Genomic DNA, 25,754 nt, shown 5'->3' with positions numbered 1-25,754 from the left:
CTAGTTTAGGCAGCTTTTTAGACTACGACGGAGGTCATATAGGTGCTAGTAGTCGCCCTAGTAAGGGTGGTGATCAGTCATTGAGAGGTTTATCTGAGGATCGTGCTAGATGTGGTGGTTACTCGAGTTCATCCAAATTTATGAGTTCTAGTTTTGCTTGTGACTTTTGTTTTACTTATAGGCTTTTTGGTCATTTTTTGTGAGATTGACCTAGTCGCTGGGAGATAGTTGTGTTAGCCCAGGGTGTTACTCCTATAAGAGTAGTTTATCCCTCATGTAGTGGTGGTTTGTGAGATTGCAAGAGTGGTTATCAGAGTGCTCAAGGTAGTACTCAAGCAGGCAGGACTGGAGGTTGGTCAGGTGCCTAACTAGGTGGCAGACATGGTCAGCTATATACAGTACCTACTAAGCCCAAGGTAGAGACTTTGGATATTTTAGTTACAGTTACAATTTAGGTGTGTCTCAAGTCGGCTCATGCTTTATTTGAACTTGGATCCACTTATTCTTATATATATACTTATTATGCTCCACAGTTGGACTTAACTAGTGATTTATTAGCTATGCCATTATACTTATCTACTTTTGTGGGTAATTCTTTTATAGTGAATTGAGCATTTAGATCATGTGTTATGATAGTTAGTGATGTTGATACTGATATTGATCTTATTATTTCAGATATGTTAGATTTTGATGTGATTCTTGGCATGGGTTGGTTATCCTACTATTATATGGTCAAGGATTATTTTACCAAGATCGTTACCTTAGACAAGCCTGGTGTACCCCCAGTCGTGTGGCAGGGAGTAGTTAGCCGCGAGTCGATAGGGATAATTTCTTATGTTTGTTCTTAGAGACTTATATCGAGGGGCTGTGAGTATTATCTTACTTATATGTATGATACTCGTATAGAGAGCCTATCGCTTAACTCTGTTCCTATTATTTGTGAGTTTTTTGACGTGTTCCCTACTGACCTGCCTGGTATTCCCACTGATCGTGAAATACAGTTTGCTATTGACCTTGAGCCTATCACCCAACCTATTTTTATGGCACCTTAACATATGGCTCCTGCTAAATATAAGAAACTGAATTCTCAACTTCAAGATCTTCTTCGTAAGGGTTTTATTAGATCGAGTGTGTCCCTGTAGGGAGCTTTGATATTTTTTGTTAAGAAGAAAGATGGCTCTATGCGTATATGTATTGATTATAGGAAGCTTAATAAGGTGACGGTGAAGAATTGTTATTCCATGCCTGGCATTGATGACTTGTTCGACCATTTCAGGGTGCAAATGTGGTTTCAAAGATTGATTAGAGGTCTGGCTATCATCAGTTGAGGATTTGGCTGAGGATATCTTGAAGATAGCTTTTAGGACCTATTATGGTCATTATGAGTTTTTGGTGATGTTTTTAGGTTGACTTATGCCCCATCTGCGTTCATGGATTTGATGAATAGTGAGTTAATACCCTACCAAGACTCCTTTATGATTGTGTTTATTGATGACATTTTTGTGTACTCAAGGAGTGGTGAGGAGCATGTGCAATATTTGAGGGTAGTGCTCCAAATATTACGAGATCATGTGTTTTTTTCCAAGTTCTCTAAGTGTAAGTTTTGTCTTGAGTCAGTGTCATTCCTTGGGCATGTAGTATCTAGAGCCGGTATCATTGTGGACCTAGCTAAGATTGTGGCGATTTATGATTAGGCTAGGCCTACATCTTTGACTAAGGTTCACAGTTTTATTAGTTTGGCTGGTTATTACAGACATTTTGTTGGGAGCTTTGCTACTATTTCATCCCCTATGAATAGATTGACTAGGAAGGAAGTTCCTTTCCTATAGTCCGAGGAGTATGAGCTGATCTTTGGAAAGCAAAAGAATTGTCTTACTTTAGCTCCAATGTTAGCTCTTCCTTTTAAGAGTGAGGGAATCACAATGTTTTGTTATACTTCGGGTGTTGGTCTTTGTCATTTTCTGATGCAGCGGGGTTGCATCATTGATTATGCTTTTAGACAACTTAAAATGCATGAGCACAACAATCCCACTCATCATTGATATGGAGTGTAATTTGAGATTTTCACTGATCACTACAACCTTCAGCATCTTATGACCCAGTGACGGTTTAATGCTCGCGGACGTAGATGGATGGAGTTGCTAAAGGATGATGATATTTCCATCTTGTATCATGTAGGTAACGAAAATGTTTTATCTAATGCCCTGAGTCGCAAGGTAGTAAGTATGGGTAGTTTCGCATGCATATTAATTTCTCAGAGGTCTATGGCATAAGAAATTTAGTCCTTCGCAAACTTGATGGTTCACTTAGATATTTCTGATCCTGTGAGGATTCTAGATTTTATGGAGGTGAGGTCTTCCTTATTTGAGAAGATTCATGATTGATAGTATGAAGATAGCAAGTTATGTTTTCTTCATGATCAGGTAGTGAGTGGTGAGTCTTGGTGGCACACCATTGATTCCAAGGGTATTTTGAGATTTCAAGGTCATATTTGTATTCCCCAATTTGATGATTTAATTTAGTCCATTCTTTATGAGGTTCATAGCTCTAGATATTTTATTCATCCTGGTATAATTAAGATGTATAGATATTTGAGGCAGCATTACTCGTGGGAAAGTGTGAAGAGAGATGTGGCATACTTTGTGGCTCATTACCTATGTTGTCAGTAGGTTAAGTCTAAGCATCAGTGTCCAGGTAGATTAACTTGGAGATTGCCTATTCCTAAATGGAAATGGGAATTGATTACCATAGACTTCATTAGTGAACTGCCTCATACTTCTTGTGGTGTTAATGGTATTTGGCTTATTGTGGATCATTTGACCAAGTCGACATATTTCATTCCTATTCAAATGACCTTCAGTGCTGAGAGATTATCCCAAATTTTATGTTATGAAGATAGTTTGTTTGAATGGTGTTCCCATTTTTATTATATCAGAATGTGGTTGTGTTTACTTCTGATTCTTGAGAGCATTCCAGGAAGAGTTGGATACTCAAGTGGATTTGGGTATATCTTTTCATCTGTAGATAGACGGTCAATTAGAGTAGACCATTCAGGTACTTGAGGATAGGCTCCGAGCCTGTGTTGTGTATTTGGGAGTATAGTGGGATCAGCACTTAGCATTGGCAAAGTTCTCCTACAATAACAACTATCATTCAAATATTGAGATGGTGCCTTATGAGGCTTTATAAGGTAGGAGATGTCATTCTCTGATAGGAGGTTTGGGACTTTAGATGTGAGACCTAATGGTACAAATTTTCTTCAAGACTCATTGGATAGCGTCAGGGTCATTCAAGATAGCCTAAGAGTAGCCCAGAGTAGATAGAAGGCCTATACTAATCGTAGGCTCTGTGCCTTGAGATTTAGAGGTGGTGACTATGTGTTCCTTTGTGGTTCACCTATGAGGGGTTTGATAAGGTTTGAAAGAATGGTAAGCTCTGCCCTCAATATATTTGTCCTTTTGAGATACTCCGTGTAGTTGGTGAGGTAGCCTATAAGTTATACTTGCTTCCAAATTTTTCTATTGTTCATTTGCTATTCCATGTCTCTATGTTGTGAAAGTATATTCTTGATCTGTCTCATGTGCTTAGGTAGGACTCAGTCTAGCTAGATGAGAAGTTTACCTTTGAAAAAGAACCTGTGCTTATTTTGGCTAGTGATGTGAGGCAGTTTCTTACTAGAGAAATTCCTATAGTTAAGGTTCAGCAGAAGCACCACCTAATGAAGGAGGAATCTTGGGAGATCGAGAGTGAGGCCCAATATCCTCACCTATTCAAGATTTTAGCTATTTTCTCCATCTTTAACTTTTAGGGATGAAAGTTCCTTAGTAGTGGATGTTGTAATGACCCTTCAGGTTATTTCTCATGATTTCACTTGTTTACGCTGTTAGACCTTTTCCTATAGCTGACCAGATTCATTTATTACTTGATGGAATTGATAGTTCTATTACTGGGTAGTTTATTTGGTTTTTAGAACTATTTCCGTATTTAGAAGTCTTCGCTGGTTCCAAATGGACATCGAGCAAAATCTTCTATAAAACAATATTGGATGCCTATTTTGACTGTGGTAACAACCTCAAAATATCCACATTTTAACTTTTTTAGCAGCTTTGGAATATCAATTTTAGGTTTGGTAGACCTTTTGTTTAAGTCGCACTACACTCAAACTTATTTTGACTTGTTAGTCGGAAAGTTGATACATTGAAAAATCAAATGTGGGGCCCATATTTGATCAAAATGACCTTGGATGGAAAATTTGACTTTTCCAATGCATTTGACATGTTGAAAATAGTGTGGTTGCATATTCTGTTTGCTCATATTGGACTTTGGATGCATCCTGAGGCATTGGACAAAACTTGGAATCAAATTCAAAGTTTCACTATCTTTTAGTACAGCAAAGTACCGCAATCGTTAAGGCCTTATCACTATCGTAATGACAAAATTGCAGCTAGCATAGGTGTGTCACCCTATCTGAGGGCCTGGGAAATGTTGTTTAAATGTTTTTTTGGCCGAGAATTGGTCCTTTGTGCTATGCCTTGACCCCTATAAACCCTAATAGAGTGTGTAGTCATTAAATTGAGTCTTGGGTATGGATTGAGAGCTTGAATAACTTGCATAATTGTGATTAATGTTGGATCTAAGGTATGGATCCTTAAATATAGTGTTGAATTCTTAATTATTTAACCCAAAACACTAATGGCTTGAAGCTTGATTTTTAGCCCAAATATGATTGATTTGCACCAATTTCATGATGGATATAACTCTCAAATAGTATTTAAACAATGGGTTGGTTTCAAAAACTTATTTTTCATATATGGGACCCACTTGAGGGGGTTTTGGTGTCGTTTTGGACATGAAGCATAATGGGAAAATATGGGTGATGATATTCTCATAATAATGCATACATTATGTGTTTTGTAGCTTGAAGAATCTTTGAGGAAAAAAAAACCGAAGACTGTTGATTCGTGAGCTATATTTGGATTAGAGGTAGGTTAGACATACTTTTGTTAGATTGAACTTTATTATAGTATGACTTTGATATCTTGATAATATTGGACGGGGTCTTAGATATTGAAGTGGTAGATGGTAGTGTTTGGGATTAGTTGAACCACTTAGGCCATTGAACTCATAAAGTATGATATTTTACTTATAATATACAACCTTGGCTAGTTAGACTTGTTGTCTCATGAATAGCATGAGAATGCTCTAGTTTCTCTAGTTAGATGGGAGTGACTTTGTTTATTCATCTTAAGAGTGTGTTGACCTAGATATGCATAGTTGTGAAATTGGCCTTAGATGGTTTTAGTGACTTAAGAGTAATACTTGAGGAGGGATTTTCATATAGAACTAGGGTGGGTTATAAACCTTTGAAACATTACTTAGATAACTTAGTCTAGTTCCGGGTAAAAGTTAGACTTTAAGGGATAACTTGGGATATTAGAAGCGGAACTTGACCCGCCTTAAGATTGAACTATGTTGCTTCATTAGTGACCTAGATTCTTGATAAACACTGAGAATATGATTTTGGTATTATGATGACTAAACCCAGTAAATGGTTAATTCATGATGTTTATTATAGAAAGAATATGCATACTTGATTGTTATCTTATTGTAATTACTTTGCATTGGAAAGTCTTGTAAATTGAATCTAAGAGTTTCTTATCACTAACTTATTAGGTAGTTTAGTATGTGAGCCTTCGATTATGTCAGTACTCATATTATGTTCAAGCCTAGTTACTAAACTTATGTTTGTGCTGAAGAATCTATTTTGTGCTAGTGTTGTGAATTATACCTAATAAGAGAGATTCTGGAAAGTATAACCATGACTTGTAATTGACCATGCTAATAACCATGTCAATCCTAATAATATATTGTGTTCATACCATATGGATATGCAGGTTCATGCACTTACTATTATGAAGTATTGATAATGAATGGTGAAGTACCATGATATGTCCTTCCTTTCTTTCTTTACACTTTATTGTTTGTGGGGCTTATACTTGTTATTGATTTAGCTATTTACATACATGTATTGTTGTCTTAATGAATATTCATGATATTATGAAGCCCAATAAATTTAGAGGATATATTGATGATATGATGATGTCCGGTCCATCTGGAGGATATAGTTATTATATGATGATGGCCAGTAAGTCCATAGGATATATTGATGGTACTATCATGCCCGGTAAGTCTAGAAAATATATTGATAATATGATAATTTCTGGTAAGTTCGAAGGATATATTGATGATATTATGATGCCTAGTAATTCCAAAGGATATATTGATTAAATTACGATGCCCGATACGTCCATTAGATATATTGATGATATAATTATGCCCTATCTTTCTAGAGGATATATTGATGATGTTGTGATGCCCAGTAAGTTTGGAGGATATATTAATGGTATAATCATGCCCGATAAGTCCAGAGGATATATTGATGTTATGATTATTCCTAGTAAGTCTGGAGGATATATTGATGTTATGTATGGCATACATATGTATATGTGTTTATATGTGATTATGTAATTATATGATTACATTTGTATGTGCTTTGATGATATGATGTTATTCTTGGGATGTCGCTTATAGTTATTCAGTGCTAATTACTTGTTGAGCAATATAGTTCTTGCTAAAGTATGATGGTGAGTATAAGTGAAATATGCTGAGAAAAAAGAATTAAGACTCATTGGTAAGTGGAATCTTGTGTAGAAATAAGAATTCACCTGGTGGGTATATTTGGCTTTGATAAATGGATTAATTAAGGAATATTGCCTAGTTAAATGAGTTAGATTGTATCTAATTGTCTCTTGAGTAACCATACTACTTGTTGACTAGAAGTCTAGAATATTGGTTGGTGAACCTTGTTAAGTTGAAATGTGGTCATTGGCAATTTCGGTGGTTATATGTCTAATAATGATAATAGGTTTAGTATTGTTGATGATTAGTGATATTAATGCCTAAAGTATAATGTTGTTTGGTTGCTAGATGTTGATTTATAGATTTATGATGCTAGATTGTAAGAGGCATTGGCTGATAGATAGAGATGTACATTAGATGATATGTGACCTCTTTTGTATATGATGATTAGTGCACCTATGATAACTAGAAGTAAGCTTGGCTCAAGTAGCATCTACGGATTAGTAGTGCATCTTGACTAGATGTTTATGTTGGATATTTAGTGAATAATAGTTAGTGGTATCCCATCAGTGAAGAGTATGTAATGAATCGATTAGACTATAATATGAGTCCTATGACGACTAGTGAATTTAGTAGTTTAATGATGATAAGTGTTCATTAGTTAATAATGAGTAAATAGTGTGTACTGATTACATAGATCTCTAAATAGTGATATGATTATGGTTATGAGTACTTTTGTATATGTTATTTCAATTGTGGTAATTGAATCTAGAAAATGATCGAGATGCGAAATATGGTAAACTACAGACAATGAAGAGGCGGTTATATGTCTATATACTATGATGATTTAATCCTATAATGCACTCTCCAGTGGTATGGGACGTTATGATGAGTTCTTAACTTATTGTTCTTTTGGGTGAACACCCTGGTGGTATGGGATGCCGTGGTGAGTTCTTTTACTTTATGCTCTAATGGATGTATATTTGTTGAACATGCTATTTATGTGATATTAGTGTTGTCTTATACTTTCGAAAAGACAACTCATTTTATATGATGTTATTGGCACGTATTGAAATGAGATGTCGTATTATTGTTCTAGTTGATTAATTTATTACGTATAGTGATGATGAAGATGATTCAGGTTCAATCTTGTACCTTGAATTTGAGATTTTGTCATGAATTATATGATCTTTATATCATAATTTATCTTAGTCGGCCAATAATGCCTACTGAGTACCCATTATTTTAGTACTCATACTACACTTTTGTACTTTTTTGGTGCAGAACCGAGTACTAGTTGTCGCCGCTGAGTTGAGATCGTGCAATATTCATCTTCAAAGATAGGGTGAGCTTTTAGAGTTTTGTGTCGCCTGTTTCCATCCTATTGCTATTCAGTCTTTTTTATTGAGGACGAATGTATAGACTATTGAGACTTCGGGTTGTATTTCCTATTAACATACTTAGATACTCTTGTACTGATATTACCAGGTCGTGGGATTGGTATCCGTATTTGATTTTCTTTTGTGAAACATTGTTATTCATGATTGTGTTTATCGATTTTGGCCCTTGTCGGGCGTTTCTACCAAAATAACCTGTTTCCTTAGCTCTGGGTTACGATGTTGGCTTACCTACTGGTGAGTTTTAGTAGGTGCCATCATGACACATAAATCGAGTTATGACAGTAGATCCAGGTATGAGTGTACCGCACAGTAGTTGATTGGGTGGTGCTTTAAGTATTTTTGAGGTAGTAGTTAGGCTATACTTTTAGAGTTGATCTACTAGCTCTTCTTTTATAGTTTATCACTTGTTTATTATTCACAGAGAGATTACGTTTCTTTTGGACAATAAGTTAGCATATTTTTATTTTGAGATACTTAGTTGGTTCTTACATTATGGCATAAGATTTTGGGAGATTTATGGTATCTTTGTTGTGTATACTTCCGATATTATGGTATATGCGTGGTTTTACTTCATTGTAGGAGACTTACCTTGGTTTTTTATATTAGTTTCTTATTTTATGTCAGTTTTAGTGATAGGCTTACTTGTCAAGTCTTGCTGCGACAAGTGCCATCATGACCCTTGATTTTTAGGTCGTGAAAAGGTTGGATCATAGCAACAAAGGCTCATTAGTCTCATCATTATAAGAATAGGATGTCTAGTGGAGTCTTGAGGATCGGTACAACAACATAAGTAGCTATCTTCGAGAGGCTATAAGATATCATTAGGAAACTTTTCTTATTTTATTCCTTATCGTGTAGATTCTTTAATACCATGTGTTCTATATTATATTTTTGTTTTCTCTATGTAGAGGGTGAGGACTAGATCCTATGATGTTAGGAATGCTGAGCTATCATCTAAGAAGAGAGTTCAGTCTAGAGAGTGTTGTAGATGTGCCTAAGATATTGGTCAAGCATGAGGATTTGCTCCTTCCAGAGGTATTACTAAAGGCCTCTCCCTTGAGCCTCGAGTTAAGAATGCTAGAGATATGAAGCCTACTATTGTTCCACAGAGCTTTTCTACCCCATCCTTGAAAGGGTTGTTGATTTACTTGCTAATTTATTTGGAGGTGCTCCTTTGAGTGCACCTAGTATAGCTCTAAGGGTTGTACCCTAGTGTTCTTCCTATTTAGAGTATAGATTCTCTAGTGGTTTCGACATATACTTATGGTACTCTATAGACTCTAAGTGTTGTTGCATCTCTAGATCCTGCATCTGAGTATGGCATTCAAAGATTAGGAGTTCCACTTTTATCTGTATTACCTCCTCAGGTGGGATCTCAGCCAGCAGATTCACTATGACTTGTATTATTATGAGTACAATTATGTCTTTTGAGGATCGAAAAAGGTTTGAGAGATTCACTTATTTTAGTCCTCCTAGGTTCAGTTGTGTTATAGGTGAGGATACCTATGAGTTCTTGATTTATTATTGTCATAAGTTACATAATCTTGGATTGCTTGAGTCACATAGGGTTTCATACACTACTTACCCTTTGACAGATTCAACTGGGGATCGGAAGAGGTCACTTATCAGTTTAAGACCTCTTAATTCTCCTGAGATAACATGGGATTAATTTGTTAAGAAATTTTTTGACAAGTTTATGCCATACAATTTGAGGGATCAGATGAGATATGAGTTTGGTCACTTGGAGTAGGGCTCTATGACTGTTGTAGAGTATGAGGCATGTTTCCATGCTTTATCAAGATATTTTTATACCAATATTCCCACTGAGTCTAAAAAGATTTAAAAGTTCATGAAGGGGTTTGACATTTTGCTTCAACTTGCTACTACCCAGATTGTAGTGTTAGGGGCATCATTTTAGAAAGTTGTGGGTGATGCTAAGATCAATGAGTCTAGTCTTTGAGCTATAGGTAGGCACTAAGAGGGTGCACCGTCAGGGTGTGTTCAAAGGTCACACTCCTCAAGGTAGAAATTCTAGAGGCTTTTGTGGGTATCATGGCAAACCCATACAGGAATCCTTGTATGGTTTGGGTAAAGGGTCTTCTAGTTTAGCAGCTTGCGATGGTAATTCTATCTCTTTCGTACCTTCTTCTATTAATTTAGACCATAGAGGTTGCTTTTTATGTGATAAGGTTGGCTATTTTTCCAAGCACTATCTCCATCATGTTTTCTTAAAAATACTCCTATATTGGTAGTTAAAGGCAGAGGCTATACTAGAGGTATGTGAAGCAGAGGTAACACTGCTTGTAGTGCTGATCGCAGGGCTACTCGGTCGGTTAGTGGTCGTGGATAGTGTAATGCTATACTCACCAGACTAGAGATAGAAGCTTCCGACACTCTTATCATATGTATTAACCCTATTTGTTTCAAATCTTTAGCTATGCTATTTGATTTGGGGTTGACTTTCTCCTATCTGTCTACATATTTAACTTTGGGTTTTGATTCTTCAATGAGACTCTTGCTATGCCTATCCATCAATCTACCCTTGTAGGAGACTTTTTAGTGATGGATCAAGTGTACCAATCTTACGTTGTGACATTTACTAGGCATGAGACTTGAGTAGATTTTATTATCTTAGATATGGTGGATTTTGGTGTCATTTTTGGTATATTTTCTTAGCTTCTCATCAAACTTTCCTAGGTTGTTATGCTAAGAGGGTGACCGTAGGTTTAAAAGGTGTGCCGAGGATAGCTTGGAAAGGTGTGCTTTATTTGGGTGGGTCCCAAGACATTTATATCTTTTTTTAGTCTCATCGCTTAGTTGAGAAGGGATGTTAATTTTATTTGGTTCATATTTATGTTACTAGTGCTGTTTCACCTTCTTTTTTAGATTCTATTTATATTATTAGTGAGTTTATTAATGTTGTCCCTATGGATTTTCCTTGTATACCTATGGATCATGATATTGACTTTGCTATTAAGGATGTGTCAGGCACTAAGCCTATCTCCATTCCTCCTTTGAGGATAGCCCTCACAGAGTTAAAGAAATTAAAGGATCAATTGCAGTAGTTGTTGGATAAGGGATTTATCTAACCTAGTGTATCACCTTAGGGTGAACCTATCTCTTTTTTTAAAAAAATAATGGGTCTATGCATATGTGTATTGATTATTGACAGTTGAATAAGGTGACAGTTACGAATAAGTATTTTTTTCCTCTTATTGATGCTTTATTTGATTTGCTTCAGGGTGCTTTGGTGTTTTTAAAGATTGATTTGAGATTCGAGCATAACGAATTAAGGATTACAGCTTTGGATATTCTGAAGACCACTTTTTTGACTGGGTGTGATCATTACGTTTTCTTAGTCATGTTCTTTGGGTTTACAATGCCCCATCCATATTCATGGAGTTGATGACTTGGTATTTCGACCGTATTTTGACTCCTTTGCTATTTTATTTGTAGATGTTATCTTGATTTATTCAAAGTGTGAGGCTGATCATGAGGAGCACTTTTAGATTATATACCACAAATTGAGGGATCATAAGTTGTATGCTAAGTTTTCAAAGTGTAATTTTTTATTAGAGTCTTATTCTTTCTTGGGTCATATGGTGACCAAGGATGGTATTATGGTCAATCTAGCCAAAATTGTAGCAATTTGTGATTGGACTAGGCCTACTTCTCCTACTTAAATTTAGAGTTTTGCTGGTTTGGTATGTTAGCGTTAGCACTTTGTTAAGGGTTTTTCATTTGTTGTGGCTCCTTTGAGTAAGTTGACTCAAAAGAAGGTTTTCATTCAGTGGTCTGATTCTTATGAGGTGAGCTTCTTAAAGCTCAAGGATTTGTTGAACTTAACTTTTATCTTGAATTTTCCCAATGATAGTATGGGGTTTACCTTTTAATGTGATGCTTTAGGTGTTGGGTTAGGTGTTATTTTGATGAAGTGGGGGTTGGTTGTATGGTTATTATGTATGCTTCTCGCTAGTTGAAAATAATTACCCTAACCATGATTTGGAGTTGTGCACGATTATATTTGCTTTGAAGTTGTGATGCACTACTTGTATAGAGTTTTTTGTGAGATCTTCTCAGATCAGCTTAACCTTCAGTGTTTTTGCACCTTGCAAGATCTTAAAATGAGGCAGTGGTGTTGGCTTCATTTGCTTAAGGATAATGATCTTACTATTATCTATCATTTGGGCAAGGCTAATATGGTAACAGATGCCTTGAGCCAGAAGTTGGCTAACATAGGTATCTTGGCCCATCTATTGACCCAGGAGAGGCCTTTGGCCTTAGAGATTCAGTCTTTGACTAACTAAATGGTATGGCTTGATAGGTCATTACTTGGGTGTGTTTTGGCATTTGTTTAGGCTTGGTTTTTCTTGAGGTAATAGATTCGGGATGATCTATTTAATGATATTGGTTTGAGAGTGGTTCGATATATGGTGTTGAGTAAAGAGGCTAAGGAAGCCTTGCTCTATACAGATGGGGTTTTGAGGATTGGAGGTTGTGTTTATGTACCGAGAGTTTGTGATTAGATTAGATTGATTTTTAGGATGCTCATTATTTCATGTATTCCATCAATTCAGGAGTGACTAAGATGTATCATAATTTGAGACAATATTATGAGTGGGGTGGTATGAAGAGAGATATAATAGATTTTGTAGCTTATTACCTGTGTTGGCAGCTGGGGAAGGTCGAGCATTACAGGTCTTGTGGTTTGATCATTAAAGGTATTGAGGTTTGCTTTAGAGGTTACCCATTCTTGAGTGAAAAAAGGGAACAAAACACTATGACTTTGTGATTGGCTTGACTCGTACTTCCCATGGTTCTGATTGTGTTTGTATCATCGTGGATCGATTGACCAAGTCTGCTCATTTCATTTTGATTTGGTTTATTTAAGTTTTCAGATGTTGGTCTATATCTACATTCATGAGATAGTTCATATTCCTGGTATAGCAATGTCTATCATCTTTAATCGAGGTTCAGTGTTCATATTTTACTTTTGGAAGTCTATTTAGGAGGAGTTGGGTACCCAGGTTGATCTTAGTACAACCTTTCACCCCTAAACCAATTTTTAAGTCAGAGTGAACTATTAAGGTTTTTTGAGGATATACTTCGCGCTTATGTGATAGACTTTGGAGGTCAATGGGAGAAACATCTAGCTTTGGTGGAGTTTGAGTATAATAACTACAACTGTTCAAGTATTAAGATGGCTACATTAGAGGCTTTTTGTTGTAGGAATCATTGATTTCTAGTTGGTTGGTTTGAGGTTTTTGATATTAGACCTCGAGGTACGAACTTGCTTTGTGAGTCCTTAGATCGAGTTTGGATCACTCAGGATAGACTTTGAGTGGATCAGAGTAGGCAGAAGAGCTATGTAGATCGTAGACTTTATTCCTTGAGATTTAATGTTTGTGATTATGTTTTCCTTCGTGTGTCATCCATGAAAGGCATGATAAGGTTTGGGAAGAGGGCAAGCCCATCCCTAAGTAAATTAGACGTTTTGAGATACTTCAGACCATTGGGGTAGCAGCTTATGAGTTATCATTACCCCTTAGATTTATAAGTTTTCATCCAGTTTTTGATGTTTTCGTTCTTCGGAGTTATATTCTGGATTAGTCTTATGTCATTCGTTGGTATTTAGTCCAGTTAGATAGGAGGTTATCTTTTGTTGAGGAGCCCATTTCTATTATAGCAAAAAATGTTAGATATTTGCGTTCTAGAGATATTAATGTGGTTAAGGTCTAGTGGAGACATCAACCTATAGATAACGCTACTTGGGAGGTCGAGTCTGATATGCGTGTTAGTTATCCCTTAGCTTTTTTTTGATTTAGGTATATCCCTTTCCTTTAGTTCGAGGTCGAACTAGATTCTTACTGATGGATGATGTAAGGATCTGATTTTTAGTGATTTTTGTGAATTATTCAGTCTTTTATGATTTGACCATTTTACCCTTCCCTGTGGTTGCTTTGTAGTATTTTTGGGCTATAGGGATGATTGGCATGGTTCCTAATGTATTTCAGTGTAATTTTTTGAGAGTTTGTTATTTTCAGAAGTTAAAAATACTTTGTAGTTGACTTAGGTAAACATTTGTTATTTTGCGCGTTGAATGGTAAAACTGACCACGCCAGTAGATTAGTAATGTTGATTTAGGTTGGTAACATGGTTGGTGTGGTTGTTTGACTTTTGTATCTTTTTTTTAACTCTTGTTTAAAAAGTTGTGAAATTGGTTTTCGAGGGTCAACTATGTGAAAATGACATTTTTTAAAAATTTTGATATCTCCATTGAATTTGGAGCATCGAATTTGATAGGGTATCATCATTAATTTGCATTCTTAGGATTTTGGGTAAATCTCAAGGCGTGCCTTAGAGACTCAGAATTCTCCAGACCTCCAGCTGATGCACCACTTAGCTGGTGCAGTTGCTTAAGTGGCCAGCCGGTCATTTAACTGACCTGGCTTGCAATAATGAGTGTCGCTTAAGCGACCTTGGGTGTGCTTCAATGAGAGTCACTTAAGCGACCCTTGGTCCACTTAAGCCACCTATGCAACCCATCCAAGCATCACGAAAATGACACTTGGTCTCTTAAGTGATTACCTTTTACATGTTCCAATGTTCGCATAAGCGATGTCTGGGTAGTATTTATACCTTTTTTCATGATTTCACTATTTTTAATACTCTAAGCTTGGGGTTTTTGAGTTGTTGGGCGATATCTTCAATTTTCAAGTTTGGTAATTTCCAAATCCATATTTCAATTATTTTTCTTTGATTTTTGTCTATAAAGTCTTGTTAAAAACTTGAATTCAAATGTGGAATTAGGGGATATTGGCTCAGAAGGCCGAAATTAGTAATACTCCAATTTAAACACCAATTTTAATCTATTTTCATATGGGTTTTATTCTCTTGCATTCTTTAATCGTGGCTACTATATTTTTGGATTAAAATTCTTATTACCCTTCATTTTTAAAAGCCCAATTCGGGGGTCCGTTTTGACCCCTACTAAAAAATGGGCAATTTTGGCATTGTTATCTTTCTTTTGATGCGTACATTCTATATTTGTATGTTTCAGAAGATTTTAGGTCTGTTTGTGAAGAGAAGCTTCGTGTTGAAGGATTTCTAAGATTGGTTTTCTATATTAGAAGTAGGTTATGGCTTAAGTTTCTTCAGACAAGGTCGGGTAGTTAATATTGCTATCAAATCACGTTATGGGTGTGGGAACTAACCACAAAAATGGCTTTAATATTGTTGTGTGCCCATGTAGGGGCATGTTTTTTTATCATTATTTGGTGGTTTTGGAACATTAATTGTTATGTGTGACCGTGTGGGTTCTTATATGATGATAATTGGCCTGGTGTTTATATAATTGGATGTATTCTTTTTGGTGAAAAATGTACAAGTTCGTATTTATGTTGTATCAAATGGCATATTATTCTACATCTTACACTATTGGTTTATGAGTTATATTGGATCATAGATGGTTGGCTTAGTGAGTGGTCTTGGCTCATATGGTTGGTATATTTGATGAATTTGGAAATTCCCATTCTTGTTGGTTTTGAGTATTACATAATCATATCATATACATTCACGGAACATTTGTACCACCGTTAAAATACTGGCTTTTCTGACAGAAAATGTGACATCTTTAAAAGCCCTTTGCTAATGTATATGGTAGAGAGGAGTTATGGATATTGGGCTGGTATTGGATATTGGATTGTATATGGGTTGATGAACACCCGGGTCCTACTTCGGCAACAGAACTAGAAATGTGTATATGGAGGTTGTGCGACAACCTCATGTATTACATCAACATCATCATCATCCTCATCTTCATTGCCTTTCATACACTATGTACATTTTATGTTGTCTTTTCATTCTTTATGTTATATTTATCCATTTGTTCTTCTTTCCTGTATTTGTATTTTGTTATATGTGTATGTTGTTGAACTGTTTGCGGAGACAGTATGGTCTACCATTGGGGACATTTTTTTATTGTAGGTGATGTGCCCATAGTATGTGTTTTATTTACTTTATTTTCTACTTTTCTCAGTCGTCCTATGATACGTACTAAGTACCAATAGATCATGCTTATTCCTACTTCTCCTTTTTGGTTTATATCAAGATAGGAGTACGCCACACGGTAGCTGATTAGGACGGTTCTTGGAGTATTTTGAGGTAGCGGTTGGTGTATGCTTTCGGAGTTAATCCACTACCTCTTCTTGTCTATTTCAAGACTTGTTTTGTATTCAGTGATAACTTATGTTTCTTTTGTACTATCAGTTTCTATATTTTAATTTTGAGATGTACTTAATTGGTTGTTACACCGTAGAACCAAATTTTTGCAGATTTATGGTATCTTTGTTACGTATTCTTCTGATATTATGGTATATTTGTGTTTCAACTTCATTCTAGAAGCCTTGCCTTGGGTTTTGGTATTGTTTTCACATTTTGTATCAGTTTGGGTGATAGACATACTTTTCAAGGCTTGTCACGATAGGTGTCATCGTGATCCTTGATTTTTGGGCCGTGACAGCATTGCCCCCTAAAAACCTATGCCTGAGAAGAACGCTTTAGCTGGAACCACAAAAGAAGCTGCCAAGGGTGACAAAATAAAATGAGATGAATAGGCCTGCTGACCATAGTATTTGGACTAAGACCTAATGAAATTTCAAATATTTAGAGATTTCTTGGCTAACATTGTAGCCTGACCCACTTGGGTAACCCCCACTAATTTAATCAAATATTGAAAATCTTCTTTGAACCTCTTTCCTATTGAAGTCATATGCACGGAAAATACCTGAAGGTCCTTATTCAAACCCATCCTTAGAGGCGAACCTCTTCTCCTAAAGTCAATATTTGTGTAGAATAGTAGTACAAGGCATGGAACTTGCCCTCATATCTACAACAGACATGTAACCCAACTCCAATGCCCAAAACTCATCCTTTATGCAGTCACAAAGGGCATGTGGCACTTATTTCTCTAAAAATAAGTCATGGAACTTCCCCTAAGTAAATGGAAGCAAAAACGGTTGCAGACATTCAACATATACTCTCCACCATTTCTTAGTATCCTTCTTAAGCAGAAAAATCACAAACTCTACTCCATGTTGCTTCAAAATCCCCATCTTGTGTAACATTTCATAGCAATCAATAATAAATTCAAAGGAATCCTCAGGCTCAGGGACTTCAAACATTGAAGGTTTAATCTTCAAAATTTTTTTTAGTAGTTCATGTTCTATACCACTCATCACCAAACCCAAGACTAGATGAGGAAAATCATTGGTCCCTAAAGCTTCATCGATTCTAGGCTCCATGACATTAGTATAATGAACAACTAGAGCCAAATAAGTCGGTATCGTGGGTGTAGATCCAGTCCCACCCACCCCTCTTGAAAAAGCTAACACTTGTTGAACCACCTCAATAGACATAGGTGGTAGTCCTACAACCTCAGCTTGAGCTTGTAGCTCTAGCTCCATACCCTGTTCCTCTGCAAATTCAATCTACTTGAAATTATCCTAAGGTAGGGGAGGTGATGTTGGCCTCTCAAGATTCTGGAAAGCCGTTTCTTAAACTCCACCTCTAGTTGGTGTGGCTTGTACTTTCATTCTCCTACCTCTTTCTCTCACTCAACCTCTTCTCCTCCTGATTGGCTCCATTGCTGAAGCGGTTGGTGCGGAAGCTACTGGATAGATTTCATTTACCTATTGTTTACCATCTATAAAAAAAAATAAAGAAGATTATATACCAATTTTCATTTCCAGATACCAATTAGAATTAAGTTATATCATAAAAGAAACAAGAATGAAAGATTTCCTAAAGTCCTATAGCCTCAAGAAAAAAAGTACATGCATTTCCATACCATTCTGTGAGACACTACTGGACCCATTTTGGTATGATAATATTGATAAACCTAGGCTCTGGTACTAACTTTGTCACGACCAAACCACAATGAACCACACCTAAACTACTCACCTGGTGGGAGAACCATCTACCCTAATTTACCATTCCAAAATAAACACTTACGGTGATCATAAAACCAATCCATCAATAAAACATCAAGTCTAAAGAACAAACATAAGTACTATTTAAAGTGAAATATTTTACTTAATCAAAACCATCTCTATGAACTAATAGTCATCCGTGCCAAAACTACTAAGATTGACCAGAAGGGGATACAACTCTAAAACTAAAATAAAAAGATTAGTCACACATAAAGAATTTGCCATCCAAGAAGGATTCATGGAAGCCCAAAACATGTTGCTCAACCTTTAATCCAATGTCACCTACAGTAGCCACTGGAATATGTGCTACACGTACAATAGTAATCGCAGATATAGTATAAGCATAAAAGAACAACAGTGTACTAGTAGGGTCATTTAGCCAATCCAAGATCACAATATGAAGATATGAATAAGTTATAGTAAAATAACTTAATCAATGCTTAACAACACATAATTAGCATAACAAGAAACAAAGAACAATGTGGAACCAACCCAAAAGTCAACGTACTATCACTAAGTCAAGTTTAGCCTAGCCAAACAAAGAATATATTAGGAAAAGTTGAGGCAGGGCTCCATGATAGTGAAGGAGTATTGCTTCAAGTTCAACCAGTTGTCTAAGTATGCCCAGATCAGATGGCTAACCCTAGGTCAAGCATAAGTAAGTTTATGACCGATGTGTTTGAATTGGTAGTTAAGGAGTGTAGAACTGCTATGCTGAATAGAGACATAGATCTTTCTAGATTGATGATGCATGCTTAGCAGATTAAGGCAGAGAAGATAAAGAAAAGAAAGAGAGTAAATAAGAGGGCTAGAATAGGGCAGTTTGAGTATGGTCAAACTAGATCCCATGAGGGGAATCGCCCATAGTTTCAAAACTATTTATCTATGTCAGCGCCGTCTTCAGCTAGTGCTCCCATTCCCATAGGTAGGCAGGAGTAGAGGGGTAAGTCTTCTATGTATAAATCCTAGAATAGCGTGAGTGGTAAACATAATTATCCTCTATGTGCTAAATGCAGTAGAACACATCCTAGTGAGTGCTTGGCTAAGCAGAAGGGTTGTTTGGGTTGTGGCACTTTGGGACATAGAATTAGAGAGTGTCTGTATGCTAAGCATAGAAATAGAGATTTTCGTGCTCAAACTTAGGCTGCCAGTGCACTAGCCTCTGTAGTTCGCCCAGCCCCTACTCAGGGTGCTTCATCCAGTACCGGTGGCGGATAATGCTAGAATTGGTTCTATGCCCTACTATCCCTCCAGGAGCAGGAGGATTCGCCAAATATTGTTACTACTATGCTTTGTGTTTTTCATTTTGATGTGTATTATTGTTAGACCCTGGGTCAAGTTTCTCTTATGTGAGCCTGTTAGTTGCTGTGAATTTTGAGATAAGTTTTGAAAAGATTTCTAAGCCTTTCTTATTTTCCACCCCTATCGATGAGTCAGTCACTGCTAAATGGATTTATAAAAAGTATCCTATCACTGTTCTTCATTGAGTCATGTTAGCAGACTTGATAGAGTTAGACATGGTTGATTCTGATCTTATTCTGGGTATGGATTGACTCTATTCCTGTTATCTTCTATAGATTGTCGCACCCGAGTGGTGAAGGTCAATTTCTAGATGAGCCAATCTTTGAGTGGTCCGACAATTCAGTGTCACCCAAGAGTTATTTTATATCTTATCTTAAGGCCAGAAGGTTGGTATTAAAAGTTTTCATTTATTATCTAGTTCGAGTTAAAGACTATCTCTGAGAGCCCAATAGTTCAGTCAATCAATATAGTAAATGAGTTTCCAGATGTCTTTCTAGAATATGTCTCTACTAACAGAGAGATAAAATTTAGTATTGGCCTTCTCCCAGATACTCAGCCTATTTCTATCCTTCCTTATCGTATGGCTCCCGCAGAGCTTAAGAAGTTAAAGAAACAACTCAAGGATCTTTTAGAAAAAGGTTTCATAAGGCCTAGTATTTCTCTATGGGGTGCTCCTATCCTATTCGTGCGAAAGAAAGATGGTTCTTTATGCATGTACATCGACTACCGTCAGTTGAATAAAGTTACAGTCAAGAACAAATATCCTCTTCCTAGAATTGATAACCTGTTTGATCAATTGCAAGGTGCAAGTTATTTCTCAAAGATAGACCTTAAATCCAGCTATCATCAGCTTAAAGTTAGGGAATGTGATATTCCAAAGACTGCTTTTAGAACTTGTTATGGTCATTTTGAGTTTCTAGTCATCTCTTTTAGGATAACCAATGCTCCAGCAGCTTTTATGGATCTCATGAATCGAGTGTGAAAGCAATACCTAGATATGTTTGTCATAATGTTCATGGATGATATACTTGTGTACTCTTGTAGTGAGGATGACCATGCAGATCAACTTTAAGTTGTCTCATAAACTCTTAGAGATCATCAATTATTTGCCAAGTTCAGCAAGTGTTAATTTTTGATAAGGTCAGTAGTATTTCTTGGTCATATTATTTTCGCTGATGGCATAAGAGTTGATCCCCAAAAGATATAAGCTGTAAAAAATTGGCCTAGACCTATCTCTTCGTTAAATATTTGGAGTTTCTCGGGTCTAGCTAGATATCACCGCTATTTTTTAAAGGTTTCTCGTGTATTGTATCTCCTATGTATATAGATTGACTCAAAAGAAAGTTAAGTTCCAATGGTCAGATTCCAGTGAGAAGAGTTTTTAGGAGTTGAAGACTCAACTCACTTCAGACCTAGTGTTAGCATTACCTGATAGTACCGATGGTTTTGTGGAGAATTATAATACCTCTAGAGTTGGTTTGGGTTGTGTGTTGATGCAGAGAGGTAAGGTCATAGCCATTGCCTCTAGACTGTTGAAGCCTCATGAAAAAAATTACCCAACCCATGATTTGGAGTTAGCTGCTGTGGCTTTTGCTTTGAAAATATAGAGACACTATCTTTATGGTGTGTATGTTGATGTGTTGACAGACCACAAAACCTTGCAGTATGCATTTACTCAAAGGGAGTTGAATCTTCGTCAAAAAAGATAGTTGTAGTTGTTGAAGGATTATGATATGAGTGTGTTGTATCTTTCGGGCAAGGCCAATGTAGTGGTGGCGCCCTTAGTAGATTTTCTATGGGTAGTGTTACTCATGTGGAGAAAGATAAGACAGAATTATCTGAAGAAGTTCATCGTTTGGCTAGATTGGGTGTTAGGTTGATTGATTCAGCTGAAGGTAATGTATGGGTTTAGAGTAGTTCCGAGTCTTCCCTAGTTTCAGAAGTAAAGGAAAAGCAAGACATGGATTCTAGTTTGGTCAAACTGAAAGAGTAAGCTAAAGGCCAAAAGGTAGAGGTTTTCTCCCAAGGAGGAGAAGGTGTGTTGAGATACCAGGGTAGATTATGCGTGCTTTGTATAGATGATTTATGATAGAGAATTATAGCTGAAGCGCATGGCATGAGTTATTCTATTCATCCCGATGCTACCAAGATTTACCATGATTTGTGGGAATTTATTGGTGGAGTGGTATAAAGAAAGATATAGCAGAGTTTGTAGCAAAGTGTGCAACTTGTCAGCAGGTTAAAGTAGAGCACCAAAGACCTAGTGGTACATTGCAAGAGTTCAGTATCCCTACTTGGATGTGGGAAGATGAGAATAGGGATTTTGTGACTGGTTTACCCCAATTGCGTCGTTATCATAATTTGATATGGGTCATTATAGACAATTGAATAAGTTAGCGCATTTCTTGCCAGTTCATACTTCCTATACAGCTGAAGACTATGCTAAGTTGTACATCCAAGAGTTAGTCAGATTGTATGGAGTTCCCTTAGCTATTATCTTGGATAGGGGTACGCAGTTTACTTCCCAGTTTTGGAGAGCCTTTCAGAAAGGTTTTGGCACCTAAATCCATCTTAGTTCAGCTTTCCACCCTCAGACAGATGGTCAAGTAGAGAGGACCATCCAAACTCTAAAGGATATGTTGAGAGAGTGTGCTCTTGATTTCAAAGGTAGTTGGGATGAGCATTTGCCATTGATTGAGTTTGCTTATAATAACAGTTACCATTCTAGCATTTAGATGGCCCCGTTTAAGGCTGTATGGGAGGAGATGTAGGTCACCCATAAGTTGGTATGAAGTGGGTGAGGCCGCTTTGCTTGGGCCTGATATAGTGTTTAAAGCCATAGAGAAATTCAAGTTGATTAGAGAACAATTAAAAATAGCCCAGAGTAGTCAGAAATCATATGCGGATGTGAGAATGAGAGATCTTGAGTTTGAAGTTGGTGATTTACTGTATTTGAAGATTTCAACCATGAAAGGGGTGAAGAGATTTGGCAAGAAGGTAAAGCTCAGTCCTCGGTTGTTGGCCCTTTTAGCATTTTGAGTTGTGTAGGGAAACTAGCTTAGAGCTTGAGTTACTCGTGGACCTGTCAGTCGTTTACCCTGTATTCCATGTCTCTATGCTTAAGAAGAGCATCGATGACTCCACTATTATAATTTTTTAGAAGGCTTAGAAATTTAGAACAACCTTCATATGAAAAGATTCCAGTTGAGATTTTAGATTATCTGATCCGTAGACTAAGGAACAAAGAAGTTCCCTTGGTCAAAGTTCTTTGGCAAAATCAGTCGGTTGAGGGCGCTACTTGAGAACCAGAAGCAGACATGCGAGCCAAGTACCCTCACCTTTTCTCCACAAACATAGATTTAGCTGAAGGTAATACTCTTCCTTGATTCAGTTCCTTTCTAATCTAATATTTAGCAATATAGGTGCCCTCATATAAGTTCATGCACCCACGAAGTAACTCAAAAGCTCAGAATAATTTAGATTCAATTGCTTAGTTCATTTCTGTTGTGCATGCTATCTTATATTCTTAGATTCCTTGGAAATGTCAAATTACCTAGCCACATTCGAGGACGAATATTTCCAAGGGGGAGATATTGTCAAACCCCATACCTTTTCTATCTAGAATCATCCCTAGGATGTTAAGGGATAGCTCCCAAGATAAATATTATTTATTTTATATGGAATTCCTTAGATTTAGACTTTCCATTGTGTAGGAAATTGAATGAGCTTTACAACGATATAAGATTCGCCTAGATCTAATAACCGAGTAAGAAGTTATGGCTATTTTAAGTTCCAGTCGTAAAACACTGTCATTTGGAACCTTAGCACGTCGTGGAGCAGTGTTAATTCCTAATTGTCAATTTTCTGTGGCCCTCTGCGATATTGACATATCACGGAGAGAGCCAAATTTCCAATTGTCCGATTCCAGTGAAGGTCCATGATAGTGGCGCATCGCGCCAAGTTTCCAGGTCCCATCCAAGGTGGTAAAGAGATACGTCCACGTCTCGCCACCAAGCATTTGCTAGTAGGTATTTTCTAGTGGCTTGGTGCGATAGTGGTGCATTGCACGAAAACTAAAAATTGGGACCCCAGTTTATTTTTCCAGTTTGGTTGAGGAGTTAAAGGGGGGTATTTTGGACTTTTCCCCAACCCCTAATCCTTCAAAACATATGATTAAAGACTTTTAGCAGCATTATATGTTGAGTTTCATCAAAATTACTCTCATCCAAAACCCTAGGCTTCAACATTAATCTCTAAGAAACTGAAGATTCCACCATCCTTTTTCCAAATTGTTTCAAGATTTAAGATCCCTATACCAAGAGCTTCAAGAATCTTCATTCAAGAGCACAAATAGCATCTCAAAAAGCAAAGATTGATCTTTTGATCCTAAGCTAGGATAAGGAGTCCACATTATTCACATAGTTTGAGATTTGAAGAAGAGAAGCATAATTTGTTTTAATTATAAACCCTTATGTTATTTTAAGGTGGATTTACTAAAGTTTTGAGCCTAAGTATAGGAGTAGTATTTAGCACCGAGTTGGGTATGATTACAAGGTCTCATGCCCCAGAAATATGCGCCACCATAGGATTAAGTTTATTTGCACTTCTATGCGGAAGAGTAAGATAGTGATCACTCAAGTTAAGGTTTTATTCTGATGGCAAGGGTAAAACAGCTCTCCCCAATGTGGGTAAGATGTTGGACTCCATGTCTGCTCACATGGTTTATGTCGGTTAGAAGAAACTCCCAAGCCCAAAGTCGCTGAGTCCTAAAGTTTCTAAGTCCCAAAGCTTCTAGGTTTCAAAAGAAAAAAATGATAGAAAAGCTTTATAAGACTAAGTGTTATAACTTACTAGATTTACAAGTATGATTTGTTATACATGATTTTGCATTTTGATATTTTAAATATTTAAGCTTATGTGAATCATACACATCCATATGCATTTACTTTCTAATTATGATGATGTTTACTTATGCATTACACCCCCATATACTCAGTATATCTTCAAAGTTATGATCCATATACACGTCTATGTGCTACATTATCTTATAATGAAGGTTTAGGTGCTCTGTATCAATAGTGACGGTAGTTCGAGCATCTTTATCTACGCTCCCACAGTTGGTGAATCCTTATGATTCGAGGGCCTACTTCTTTAGATTTCCAATTCTTATAGTATTTGTGTTATCATTTCCATTGAGTCTGAGTCATTTGGGGGTCTATCCCAATGGCTCTTTAGTTCTTTGTTAGTAGTAGAGGCTTGTCGGACTACGAGTTTATTTATAGACTTTCAGTATTTGTTATTCAGACTTAATCTATAGTTTATTCTGTTCAATTTTAGTATAATACAATATTATTTTTTTGATTAGATGATCTTGAAGTAAGGTTCAGACTTAGTAGTAGGCTTAAAGGGTTAGCTTGATGCTACTCGTAGCCTTGAGCACCGTGTGATGTCTCGAGATCAGATTTTGGGGCGTTATAGGTATCTTGAGGTACTAAAGAAAATTATGTGTTCCCGATGTAGATGGGTTGAGAGAGAGGATCATAGCTGAGGTTCGTGAGTTGCCTTATATCATTCATCTTGGTTCGATGAATGTGTATCATGATCTTAAGGTGATTTATTTATGAAATAATATGAAGCAATATGTCGCCAGTTTTACGGCTAAATACATGGTGTGTCAACAAGTGAAGATTGAGCTCTTGAGGCCTAGTGGGTTGACTCAAGAGATCAAACTGACATTGTGAAAATGGGATATAATTAATATGTATTTAGTCACCGGTCTTTCTTGGTCTCAAAATCAGTTATATTTAGTTTGGGTCATTATGGATAGGATAACTAAGTCAACCTACTTCTGGCCAGTGAGGACTAATTATTCGATAGATGATGATGCAAAGTTATTCCTTTAAGAGATTGCAAAGTTTCATGTGGCTCCTATTTCTATCATGTCAGATCATGGTACTCAGTTCTCATCGTATATTTGGCATTCGTTCCGAGAGGTTTCAGGTAAGCCTTAGTAGTGCTTTCCACCCACAGTCGGATAGACAAGTAGAAAGTACTATTTAGATATTAGAAGATATGCTTTGAGCTTTTGCATATAATAATATCTACCACTCTAGTATTGGGATGGCTTTGTTTGAGGCATTTTATGGTAGGAGGTGTAGGTTTCCTATTAGGTGGTTTGAGGTTGGTGAGGCGGAGATGTTTAGCTTAAATTTGGTTAACCAAGCGATGAAGAAGGTGAAAGTGATTTGGGATAAACTTAAAGCAGCCCAGAGTCACCAAAAGTCCTATGTGATATGAGGCATAGGGAGTTAAGAGTTTGAGTTTGGTGATTGGGAGTTCTTAAAGGTATCTCCCATGAATTGAGTAATGCGGTTTGGGAAGAAGGGGAATCTTAGTCCCTGATATGTCGGCCCGTACTTGGTCT

Source organism: Capsicum annuum, chromosome 2 (assembly GCF_002878395.1).
Source record: "Capsicum annuum cultivar UCD-10X-F1 chromosome 2, UCD10Xv1.1, whole genome shotgun sequence".
Lineage (NCBI taxonomy): Eukaryota > Viridiplantae > Streptophyta > Magnoliopsida > Solanales > Solanaceae > Capsicum > Capsicum annuum.
The sequence above is the reverse complement of the archived record's forward strand: the minus strand, read 5'-3'. Positions refer to the sequence as shown.